A 13,774-nucleotide genomic window follows, 5' to 3' on the forward strand; every position below is an offset into this window, starting at 1 on the left:
GAAAATTCAAAATATAAACAAGAGAGAGGAACCAGGGCCAACAGTGTTGCGAGCAGAATTCTCAAACCTTCCCAGTAAGTGAAAAATACCTCTCCTCTAGAAATACCAACTATTTCTCCATTCTTTTTAGCATAACTAGAACTATTTCTTTGCGGTTCTTAACTTACGAGGAAATGGGGGCACAAACATACATGTATTAGACTAAAAACACACTGCTCGATGCCTGCACTGCACAATACACAATTTAGCAGGCAAGCTTCTCTCATCTCATCATTCTCTCTTCCTGCAAATTGCTTATTTCTTTTCTCTTTCTCGGATCATTTTCTCCCATAATTTTGTTGTTCTTTAACACCTTTTAAATATAGTTATGAAACACGTAAGTATGTATTTAAATGTATCTTTGTTCCTGCTGCCCTCATCTGTGTTACAGATGCAAGTTAAAAACCTTCAGTGTATTTATGCATCATTCTAAGGAGGAAAGAACCATCCCCTATACCGTCCTTCACTAGCTTCTGTTCATCCGCATGTCCCTGGATGCACGAAGTTACTGCACCTTTGCAGGTTTTTCCTGAAAATTGATAAATGGTACACCTGAGCTAAAGAAATGGAAAATACACCAAGAGCACAGACGGACATCTTCTGAAAGCCAGATGTGAGGTGTTACCTTTCCTTCAGTTCCTCATCGCACCCAGTGAGTGCTGACCCTCTCCCAGCATGGCAGTGAACAGCAGGAGGCAGTACTGTTAAGATGTCTCTGGGGTAGTTGCTTAAATGATGATGCATCTTCTTCTTTCTCCAGGTGAAGCACCTGGTTCTGCTCTGGAAGGTGAAACCGAGAAGTTTCTTGCTTAGGGTCACAGTGTCCTACACGTGGAGGTTCTTGACCAACAGTTATGGCATCTTCCCCAGCAACTGTTTTGGTAGTTGCTCCACTACCTCTTTACACACAAGCTGCTCTTTCGGTACTCAGCAAATCCCCCCAACATCCCCTCAGAGCTGTTGATGCTTTCAGGACACGCTGCTATCAAGGCAGCCAAGTGAACAGGGAAGTGGTTGCAGAAGCTACTTGCTCCTTTGGCTCCTTTTGTGCAGAGTTGCTCGTCTGTAGTTTTATAATGAAAAGTACTCAAGAACTAAGACAAAGGCACTAAAGAAGCGCGACTCCTTTCACTCAGAGAGTTGCACCTGCAGCATGGACCATATCCACGCGGTCCTGAAACAAGCCGGTGTTGCTGACGGCGCAAGTGTCACTTCAGAGCCAGATTTAGAAAGGTCAGGCCAGCACAGGCGTTCTAAGGGAGATAGTTTCATCTTTTTAAGTGTTTGAATTTGAAGTTCAAACATTTAATGTTTCAAATTAAGGAAAGCTGAGAGTTTATGGGAGTGTAGAAGGCATGATGACTTTAAGAGGAAACTGAATTAACGAGAGTGACAACTTCTTAGCTGGATGGAAGAGAAGGGAGTAGAATTCAATGAAAGTTAGTACTCCCAGTTAAAGAGTTAAAAGTTCCGTTCTCCTGCATTTTTTCAGTGAAATGAGTTTGAGGGGGGGAAAAGAAAATATTTATCAGTGTTTAAACATGATGCTTAGTAAATGAGTAGTTGTAATTTCCTGTAAAGAAAATCCAATCTTAATTTTAGTATTTCCAGTGCCATGGTCTTGCATGGGTGTAGGCAGGTTGCTGGAACGGTTCATTTTAGCCTCTGCCATTATAACGTACCCTATTTCTAATTTGAATGATGTCCAGTTTCAGCTCCCAGGTATTCATCCTGTCATACACTGATTATTGTAATAAAAGCCTGTTATTACCGAATTTTATTCCTATACGCAGTCATTAACTGAAGAGCAGAGTCTGCAGCGCTCACAGGCTGTTCAAGTAGGGATAAGCAGCCTCTTTACAACCTTCTGTCCTCTTCCCTGTGGTTTTCTCCAGCACATGGGAGAGGTGAAGGACTCCAGGGTCTCGTGGAGGAGAGGCCATGGAGCCGGGCTTGTACTTTTAGGGGATCATATTTGAGCCTAAGGTCCCAAGGCCCCACATAGCCCTCAGCAGAGGACAGACACCCTATCTTCACATGGCCCACACTCACATGCACTTCAGAGAGACTGTAAGTGTCCTATCATTTTAATGTTACATGGAAAAGAATTCTGCAAAGCTTGAATTCTATAATATACACATGTAAACCACAATGTGCTGCAGTGGAGGGAGGTCGCTTGTTTTTTTCTCTACATTATGACCTTGCAAAGAAAATATTGATGGATTTGGGACTCCTACTCAGTGCAGTCATCCCACCAAACCTGAATTCAGCAGTTCTCACAGACGTGTTGCAGGATTCGATACTTATATTCTTGGCTGTTAATTCATTTTACCACTAATTCTAATGTATTCACAGAAGCATCTGTTCCAAAAGAGATTTTAAACATGGCTGAAGTCTGAGTTTTATACATTTAACGCTGGAAGTTTTTCATATGTAAGTAGATTTCAGTGGTACACAAGCTGTGCATTATATACGCTGCTTGCGTTAAAGCACCATAAGTTAGGGAAATGACAATTATTTGTAGAGTTCAGTCTGTTGTGTATATTTCTATGTTACTAATGCAGGCTGTGTTGCTATGTGCACATTTCAAGCCAACTAAGGATTTACAACTTGCAGGTATGTAATGGTACTGGCACTTACTCTTTGTTTCCTTATGGAGAAAGCAACAAATGCAAAAACTTCAATAAGAATGAAACAAGGGTAAAACAAACATCAGGGAAGACATTGAAATACAAATTTTTACTCTAAATGTTTAGACAATGTTGAAATTCATGAACAAGTTATCTTATTGAGCTAAGTCTAGATCTGGGTCAGGCTAAGTTAACTAAGGACAGGAAGAAATTGGGAAATTCTTCGTCCCAGATGAAAAACACATTAGGTAAGTTTCTTTTACATAGTCAGTCTGTAAGGGTAAAATCCAGCCACTGATACCACTACCAAAGTGCCCTCAAAATGGGAGTATAATTTGCACAATATGCTGGTGTTTCGGTTTTTTGTTGGTTTTTTTTTTTTAATCGAAAGCATTTGTGTCTCACAAATGAGACACAGTGAGAGCCGCCAGCTTGGCCAACCCCATTTGATTTCTGGAAAGACCCATGATTTCATTTCCAACACCCCAGGACTAAGGGAACCCATTTCAGTAAGCACAGTCTGATGGAGGTTCATGGTGCAAGTGGTACAGTAACACCACCAGCTCCTCCTTTCCCCGGTGAGTCTCCTGCCAGCGCAGTCCCCTTGGCAAGGGGCCCTGTGCAATACTGTCGCTGACGATGGTGACCGAAGCCCTTGGAATTGCACTGGCAGCCTTCCGTCCGCTGGTACACCCCAAACGCCCCCCAGTATAATTTACTACAAAGCATTATATAATGATAATGTAAATATTACAAAGCATTCAGCGGCAGTGGTACACCAGGGGATTTGTACAATTTTCTGAATGGGCAACAGCTGCCCTCGCTCCTCCTGAGAGCATCTCCAGAGATGAGGTCTGCAGTTGCGAGGAGGTGTTCTCCCATGTGTTATTTAAGAATATAAGGGAGACGGAGGCAATGCATGACTTTGCATCCACGTTAAGATTTTTCAGAAGGTTTTAGCGTTTGTTTCATGTGTTTCAAAGCATTTTCCAGTTCTTGGGGAAAGGCTAAATGTGTACTGAAAAAAAATGTCTTCAGCTGTCTTGTGATGGAGGCCATGAACGATCACAGCCATTTAAGATGTGCCCTGGTTTCCAAGAAGTATGATTTTAAAGGCATTGTCAGTGCCTTTAGTGCATTAAATACAACAGTACTAAACTGTTAGTAACCAAACAGGCCCGCAGGAGAGCTCCATGGGTTTTTCAAGCTTAAGTGAAATGAAACAAACTTGTTTTATCATCTCTCCTTACATACCTTACGACGGCAACCAAGCACAGCCCTGGCTCCTGCACGCACCTCGCGCCGTTACCCCAAGCATGTGTGGTAGTAAGAGCTATCGCTATTTATAAAATCCACGCAGGAACACAGCAGGCAAACCAAGTCACTACAGCGGAGGTCAGAAGGCGACAGCCTCTGTGTGCCCTGTGGTCTCAGCTCACGCCATCTGATCATACCCAGGCCTCAGGCTCGCTGTTAAGGCTCTCCCCTCTGGCTCTTTAAGGACAAAAGCACACAAATAAAAACCCAGCAAGGTTGCTTTAGCTTCACCCATGGTAAAGAGCCTCCATTCAACTTTACCTCAACCTCAGCCACTTGCTGTTGAGCCTCGCTCTGCAACTGAAAGTTTTTTGCAACCTGCTGAAGCTGTGTAGCAGCCACACAGGCACTGCCGAGTCTGCCGAGCTGCCCGCTTCGGGGTTCCCCAAGTGTAAGTTGCTGAACTGCGCAAAATGGGCGACTCGCGGTGTCTGCGACGTGGCCCCGGAGAGCGTGCGGTGGCTGGGCAGCGGGAGAGAAAGCAGGACCGAGCTCTGCGATGCTTGACTGGGACAGGCTGTACTCTGGGAACACGACACATGCAGGTGCATAGCGTAAAAAGGTTTGAGGGCAGAGCTTGGCAACAGCCCGTACCCGGGAGAGACGCTGAGCTAAGCCCACATTTCGGCCCCACTTCCCCCATTACCCAGGCACGGCTGCGGGGCGGACTGGCGCAAGCAGTTGCTTGTCTGTGCTTGCCTTCCACTAGCGCTCGTTAGCAAGGAAAACAAAATTGGCTGAACAGAGCTGGCAGGAATCCTACCATTGCGTTTGCTAAGTGGATCTATTAAAATGTAAACAGAGAGCGCATTGCAGGGCATCATCATAAAATACCATGGGTGACAGCTGATTCCCAAACAGCACCGCTTCCTCCTCCTCGGTCCTGCTGCCTCCGACACTGGCTGCCACCATGCTGCTGCTCCTCTTGCACGTCTTGTTGACAATTAGCTTGACTTTTCTTCCTCTCTCTCCAAATGGTTCCCCACTGGGTCCTTTGATGGCTCATCGTGACCAGTACTGCAGGCTAACACCCAACAGGGGCATCGCTACATCTCCGGCACATCTTGGAGCCATGCAATCAATCTGAGACTTTCTGCTTTAGGAAAACAGGACACTAGGACCTCGGTGTCCCCTTGCCATCCCTACAGAAGCCCTTGGGTTTGCAATTTAAATAGGACTTTAGGACCTCTGTCCCCTTGCCATCCCTACAGAAGCCCTTGGGTTTGCAATTTAGCCTTGATGGAGCGCATGACAGGCCACGCAGGTGACGCCCGTCTCCTGCCTCACCAATCCACATCTAGTGGGAGCCACTTCTCTGACTTTCAAATGAACGTTTTCCTGCTTCTTCCCCTGCTGCCACCCCTCGCCCTCCCCAGGGGCTCTCAGGAAGCAACCACAAAACCATGACTTTGTCCTCTTTCAAGCATTCTTTACAACCTTGTGCTCGTTCCCCTCCCTGCCACCGATGTCCGCAAAAACTTGACAAAAATTGGTAAGGAGCTGGGGAAAGGTTAAGGTTTTCTGGTTTTACGACTGTGACTTGGCTCCTGCTGTTCTCATCTCTTTACCCTTCCTTTTCTGTTCACGTGCGGTTTATTCCCTCCAGTACGTTCGCTGCGTGCTCCTTGTCTCTCTGTCCTCTGGCATTTTAGATCTCAACATAGGCTTCGAAGCTTTAAATTAACAAAATAAATTACCTCTGCTGGTATCATTATAAACTCCAGAAGAGGCCAAAGCAGCAGCATTGTGGCGCAGAGGAATGGGAGAGAAGCAGGAGTTCTCCCCTCTGATCCAGTTCTGGCACAGATTTCTTATGTGCAACTGGGGAGCTTTTTGCCTCACTTTCCCTGTCTGTGAAACGAAAAATAACAACATCCACTCTCTGACACACTTCAACAATAAGCTCTCTGGCAGGCAAATTCACTCTCCATCCGTACAGCACCACGTACCACATGTACAGAGCCGTCAATCCGCACAGGGAGCCTCGGCCTCCGCCGGTGCCTCCAGCCACAACGAGCGACACGAGCAGGTAGGAACACAGGTGAGAAGTAACTTACTGCCACTCAGAGAAGAGTTTCCTAGGGAAGCTAAAGCTATATACTGTTTTGTGTCATTCTCGAAATGCTGGTATAATATACATAATGGTTTTCAAGACTGTTCTGCTCCTGATGTGTAATAATGAAACCATCTTGATGGAACAGAACGCATATCTAAAAAAGCTGCACTTTTAGAAACCTAAATTCTGCTTGGGTTCTGAAGTTTAGAAGTTTTAATTTTGCTCCTTGAGAATAACTACCTAACACATCTTTAAAAATGAGCTGGTTTATTTTAGTTATACTGGAGATAATAGGAAAAAAAAGCTCAAATCCTGTCTAAAATCTGGGAAAAATAATCCTTGAATGACAGACCACCACTTTCTTCCAAAAGATTAGCAATAGTTTATTATTCTAAATATATATTTAGACTATTCCACTTACACAGTTGCTTTAACATCAACCATATTAAAACCTTTCCGATAGCTGATCACATGCATAAGCGATTCCGAGCCGCTCCGTGTGCTCCGTTGCACAAAGTACCTCCCGGGCCGCCATTTCAGCAGGCGTGCGTGCACACGAGACCCCTTGCACATTCGGACAGGTAACAAGGCGGGCCGGTGCCACACTCGGAGCTTTCCACTCTTCATTCAGCACGCTGCGTGGAGACCAGCAAGGAGAACAGGGCTTTCAGAGCACTCACTCAGTAACATTCCTGCAGTCTGGGGATTAAAACCATTTATTTTAAACCAGCGTGTTTCCTGTTTCTTTGGTGCTGTCCCTGTGCCTGTGCTGGCGAGGCAGACAGCTGGAAATCATCCCAGTAACTGTCAACTTCACCTTTGCCTGAAGAACAGAAATAGTTTGAGATCAAGAGCAGCAAGGCAGGGGAGAAATACAGGGCGTTCTTAGGACTTTGGTAACTCTTTCTCTTTTGTAGCAAGATGACTCTGGATTGCACAGTAAGGTAAACCAACTTTAAAAAAAAAAAAATAGGAAAAAGAATGGAACGATGACACCAACACAGCAGTAACTGGTCTTTGTATTTTCTGCTATAGGCCAGCTACACGAGTACACTTTATTCTCCTGTACCTGGGATTCTGACCCAGCAGAATGCTCTGGTTTGCAGCGGCGTGAGCTGTCTGGAGCTAACTGCGGCCTTTCTTCTCTGAGGTTTTGTAGGAGGGCTCATGAACGTGGTACGCACGGAAACCTGTGAGCGACAAGAAAAACCTGCGTAGTAGCTTAACTCGCCCAGCAGTGTGGAAAAAACGTTAAGAACTTGAGGGTTTTTATATTTTGCAAACAAAAGGAAGTTCATTTCCTCTGTTAGCTCACCATAGCATTATGTGCAAAAACACGCCTGGAGCTCTTCAAATACCTTTACTTCTTTCTGTATCTACCAAATTTATTTATAGAGCCATCTGGAAAACGCTAGCTTTTCATTTACAAGATACTAGGGAGCTTTTCAGAATTGTTTCATAAACCAAACTCTTTAAAAACGCCCACAACTACAGAAATTGTCAACTATAATCAAGTCTCAGGACTTTTTTGGGGTGTATTTAAGGAGTATTGACAGGACAGTTAAAACTGCCATATTAATGCATAAATCGGTAACTCTCCGTGTGCTCACTTTACCACGTTAATAAACCTAGCAATCAGCAAACGTGTCTAATACATTACACATCCCTGTAAGAAACCACAAACACCTCAGTTATGTCTCATTTTAATGCAGTCTTGGGGCATTCTAACAGTTTAGAAAATAAATGGGAGCAAATTCTTAAATGAAATACAATAACCACGCAGGCTTAGAACATCTGGAACAGAAGTAAGGTGAAAACTGGGCAACACCAGTGTCCTGGATGGCAGGTGAATGCGTGAAGGGAAGAGAAGCTCTCGCGTGCTGCACAGGCACCGAGCTAGTTGCTAACAACCGAGAGTTACACTTCACTCACTGTCTAGGCATCCTGGCAATAAACCACAACAGAAACGTTAAAATAATAACACTAATAAAAATAAATAAGGATTTGTGCTTATTTTAGCCAAGATGTTTTAACAAAATGCCACCATTCATTCCTTGGCATGTGGTGGGATGCCTGCGTGCTCCTATTACATTCCTTAATTGCCTTTGTACTTTCTACTATTTGCAACAGTTGGGACTCGATAAATTCAACCCAACTGTAAGAATTAATTCCAGCAATCATTTAATCTTCTTGTCACTCTAATACCATACATGTATAGAAGACTACCCAAGATCTTTATCACGACCTTGTTAATGGTTTGCTATCTAGAGGTATTCCTTCTGACCCACACATCACTGTATGTCTTCATTTAGCAAACCAAGATTGTTTTATAAAATGCTCATTTCTATCTAATAAACATTAGGTTGTCTAGTACTGGCCTCAGCCAGACTTTGATTTTTGGGGTGTGAAGCACAAACGCCATCCTAGCTGATGCAAGACGCTGTTGTCCTCACGGGTATTGGCTCTGCCGTGCTGGCGTAATGACGAGTGTAATTGTTCCCTGCTTAGTTTTGTCAAAAAGATCTCATGGTGAACCATACAACTGCTTGGCATCCAAGTGCTCATTTGGTACCATAATTGTTAAATTTACATGTTCAAGTACACTAAGGATACCTTTTTTTTTAAAGTGTAGCATAGCAAACACAAGTCTATTTCTATGTGTTCCTACCACAAATCTACAGCTACACAAACTTTTGAAAAAATAATGTATGTCGGCAAGGAACATCCCCCTGTTTCTCCTGATCCCTCATTTATCAGTCCTAAACTGAGCCAGTTCACCAAGGCCATTGTTACAGTGAAGCCTTGAGGCTTCCTTTTTCCAGTGATCCCCAAATTACTGTTAGAAAATATTGCGTTATGCGTTCTCTAAATGTCCAAGTAAAAGAATCTTAATGCAACATTTGAGATCTCCATGTATAAATAAGAGTTCCCATCATCAAGGCATGTCAGCCTCAATTTGTTTCAAGAGCCGGCGATCAGCTGACGTACCAACTCGCATCCTCCGCGGCACTCTGGCGAGTATTGCAGGCTTTGCGGTGCTGAGAGATACCCACGAGACATCTGAAATTGTTACCAGATTCTTACACAGGAACACATTTCAGAGGCATGTGCAGCTGGGCAGTTGCTGACAGAGCATCAACAGAACCAGAATTTCCAGCCCAGGGTCCGTACTTCTTCCTCCCTCGCTTCTCATGTGATAAGCAGAAGCAAAAGTACATAAAGAAAGAAACCATTTTTCTCTAAGACAAGAGACATGAAACTCCGAATGCAAACTTTACATCCACCAACACGGAATTCTTTTTGGCACTAATAATTACAGTTTAAGGTAGCGGTAGAAACGCTTTCTTGGTTTTCCTTTCTGCCTTCATATAGCTGCAGCACTGCAATCAAAGAAAGAAATCGGAACCGCTGTACTTGATTTATAGGCGTTGCTCTCCAGCAGCCTCCAGAAGCCCCAGCAAAAGTTAAGTCAGTCACTTCCAGCTATTTCAGCTGCCGTGTGTGTATTCAATGTTTTTTAATCTGGATCTGAAGTAGCGAGTGCTGGCGTACATTGTACTCACAGGTACTCAACTCCGTTAGTAATTAAGAATTCCTGTGTTAAAAACATCCAGAAAAGTGAATTGTGGGCCTGCATTTGTGCTTCAGCTTTAGTCTAACATACTTGCCACTACTAGTAATATCAAGTATGCCACCCGGGCTGCGTCAGTCCTTTGGTGATCTACTGTGTACTGTGAGTTCCCTGGACCTTCTTTTTTTTCCGCTTTTATTAGACTTCCCCAAATGATCATTTTAAATTAGCACTGAGAACTCTCTTGAACTCCTCCCAGCATTTCTCATTGCCAGTTCTGAGTTCCTGTGGCAACAGGCTGCTCAAGTACCACCTCTATGGGATTTTAGCAGCATCAAATCTTTATTGAGAGCATGAGAGATTAAGACTGAAACTGGTACTGAATTGAAAATGTAGTATATTCCCATAAAAATACTGGTGCCAAGATTGCAGCAATAGTATATAGAATAGTATTTTCTGTCATTCAGTTTCCAGAAAAGTAAACAGACTTTCAAAATACAGATTTCAAAGTATCCAAAGGCATGAGGATGCACTGAAGGAAGTCATGTGTGGAAATCAGAGTAGGAGAGAACACGGCGACAGCAAGCCGGGGCCAAGCGGTCAGCGGCAGTACCTGCAGGTAACCCCACTCCACTCCCGTTAGCCAGCGTACCTCTGCCAGTTTACAAACTGGCATAGAAAAAGGAAACAGAAAACAAGAAGTTACCAAAGATCCTCACAATTGGCTGTCAGGTTATCTGCAAAGAATTCTGCAAGGAGCCAAGGAATGGAGCAGTGTATAACCACATAACAGATAGCCGTAGTTCTCAGACTGAATTGCTACCGTCAGCTGTCATCTCCACGCTCACTTTTGCCTTCCTTTTTTCCGTGGCACGTGAAATCCCCAAATCCATTGGTCCCTGCAGGGTAGAGGCAGCAGCACTGGCTTGACCAGTGGCTCTCCTCACTGCTAGCAGAAGTTACAAATACCCAGCCCCTGTGAGCAAACACCCTCTGCCTCTCTTGCACGCCTCGCTGCCAAATTGTTCATCTCGCAGGCAAACAGGAACTGGCTTTTATGCTTGAAGGGTGTTTAAATCTTCCATAATTTATTTAAGGTCCTATCCTGCTTCCTGATGGAACAGAGCAAGCCATTACACGTATTTCAAAGGCAGAGGGTCCGACTCCTTAGTTGAGGGGCTTCCCTGGCCAGACCCCCTGCCAGAGGGTCAGCAGGGGCCAACCTCCCTTTTTCCCTCCCTCCGTCTGCTTCCCACCCCCCGTCTGGTGTAATACGGAGCGCCGAGCCCAGCAGCCCGCGCACAGGGCAGGAGAGCTCATGGGGGAAAGGGACGGGGCTCACCCCCCTCCGGAAGAGCAGGTATCGAGACACAACTCACTACTGCCCCCAAAAACCACCGAGAATGACAGAAGACCATTACGAAGGGATGGAGGGAAGTCATTCCAAATTAACCACAGCAAACGCAGATGAGCTTTATGAGGTGGGCCAAAAGCATCAATTCTTTCCGGAGCAGAAAAGCTTTGCTGAATAGAATCACAGAATCATAGAATCGTTTAGGTTGGAAAAGACCTTCAAGATCATCCAGTCCAACCATTAACCTACACTACCAAGTCTACTCTAAGCTAATCAAGGGTAGACTAGACTAAACCATGTCCCAAAGTGCCACATCTACCATTTTTTTTAACACTTCCAGGGATGGTGACTCCACCACTTCTCTGGGCAGCCTGTTCCAATGCTTGACCACCCTTTCCGTAAAGAAATTTTTCCTAATTTCCAACCTAAACCTCCCCTGGCGCAGCTTAAGCCCATTTCCTCTCATCCTATCGCTAACTACTTGGGAGAAGAGACCAACACCCACCTCACTACACCCTCCTTTCAGGGAGTTGTAGAGAGCGATAAGGTCTCCCCTCAGCCTCCTTTTCTCCAGGCTAAACAATCCCAGTTCCCTCAGCCGCTCCTCATAAGGCCTGTGCTCCAGACCCTTCACCAGCCTTGTTGCCCTTCTCTGAACATGCTCCAGCACCTCAATGTCCTTCTTGTATTGAGGGGCCCAAAACTGGACACAGTATTCCAGGTGCGGCCTCACCAGCGCCGAGTACAGGGCACAGTCACCTCCCTGCTCCTGCTGGCCAATACCTGACATTGCAAGTAACTGCATCCATAGCGAACCCCCATAATACACGGGCAGGGCTCCATCCCAACGGGCAGGGCTCCATCCCGACGGACAGGGCTCCATCCCGACGGACAGGGTCCCTTACCACGAAGCACAGGACGCAGCTACAGGAGTGTGCAGGTGCCTGGCTTCTACACCATTCAAAGCCTATTTCCGAGTCAGCACTTCACATGACAAAATATATTGCTTCATATATAATAGCGTGACCTCCGGAGCTACAGAAGATCGCTAGCCAAGAGAAAGCCGTCATTCAAAAACATAGTATAAAGCTTGCACTTTGTGTCTTTAAAATGTTTTACTGTATCAGCATCTTTGTTAATTAAGATTTTAATGTAGATATGCAGTTACATCCCTTTGAATACATAGGATACATGCCATATACAATGTCTCTGGCCACAAAATAGCTTATGACTGACAACTGGCTAAATAAATTCCACCTAGAAATGAATTCACACCCTTAGATTTGTCAAATAATTTCCACCGCAGCCCCAAAGTGTGGGTAAAATCCTACAGTCTACTGAAATAATTGCTGAAATTACCGACTGTGGGATGTCATCCCGATATGTCTTTTACTTGAAGAAAAGAAACAGTAAAACAGTACTTCAAGAAAAGGCAGCAAGCTCATACTCAACAGGAGCATGCCTTAAACACGATGGTGAGCATGCAAGTGTTGGCTTTTACCTGCCGAGAAAGGAAAAAGAAAGAAAGAGGAAATTTAGGAACGTGCCAAATGCAAGTAAGTTTATTTCCATGTGTTCACAGCAGGATAATCTCCTGCTGCTCAGAAATACGGTACAACAGATTTACTACCATCTCTGAATAAAGATGGACACTGTTTTCTGCACTCAGGTAGTCTGTCTGGATCATTGCTTTTCATTTACTGGAAAAAATCTGATACCACTTCTGGAATTAAAGCTTTCCTTGGGGTTAAACAATTCACATGGTGACGATTTCTGAATGCCTGCTACTTGCACATAGTTTCAATTACATAAGTTTTATAAAGGTCAAATATGTTTCTTAACAATGCTGAAGCCAACTTACAGGCATCAAAACTAACCTAAGAGATTAAATACAGTCAGACAAGTTAACCGGCCTAATTTCAAGTCTATTATTATTTTTATGATTACATCCATGTTCTGCCCATGCTCTGTGGTCTACGAAATAGTGTTTGCAGTTTACAAAAGCAAGCAATGCTAATTGCTTGGTAACATGTGGTTTCCATCTATGTTTATTTTATGGATATTAACCTGAAATTAAGTCAACACAAAAGAAAAAGAAAATAATCTGAGTATTTTCAGAGGCAACACAAGCCTGAATCTCCTGACAGCTGCTGTGCTTTTGCAGAATTTTAAGACATATACATACATTTTTCCCCTCCCGTTGCTGTTTAAATTATGTATGTAGAAGACAGAAACCAACTTTTCAGGGAAAAGCATGGCTTTAACTGTGACGGGTATCAATTTGTTATGTATCAATCTAATTCAGAAACAAGATAACAGATACAGGTTACATACTTCAAACACTTCAGCACCAGAACTCCCAGCTCTGCTGCTTTAATTCTGAGAGATTTGGCAGAACACATCAGAATCCTGCCCAACAGGCACTTGAAAGCAAGCGGAGGCAACCAAAAGCTCCCTCACTGCGCGTTTCTGTATGCGGCACACAAAACCGTCTTCAAGAGATCAAGCGTTAGACAGACCCAACGACCTTACTCCACCGAGTGCGTCAAGATACCAGGAAAAGAGTGGATAAACACCTAAAAAGCAAGTTATGTATCGTACGTGCGATGAAGTAGGTCTCAGAATCATCCTTTAGTTCCCCAACTACTGGTACTGAACCAAGTCAGGCCCATGAGGGCATTACAGTGAATTCAGAGGAAGTCTGAAGCTTTTGGTCCGCTACAGTCACAAAACTGTGAATTCCACAGAAACAGGCGATAACTAGTGACCTGGGAGAATAAATCTTGAAAGGGCACAAGATCCACATG

Source organism: Pelecanus crispus, chromosome 6 (assembly GCF_030463565.1).
Source record: "Pelecanus crispus isolate bPelCri1 chromosome 6, bPelCri1.pri, whole genome shotgun sequence".
NCBI classification, from domain to species: domain Eukaryota; kingdom Metazoa; phylum Chordata; class Aves; order Pelecaniformes; family Pelecanidae; genus Pelecanus; species Pelecanus crispus.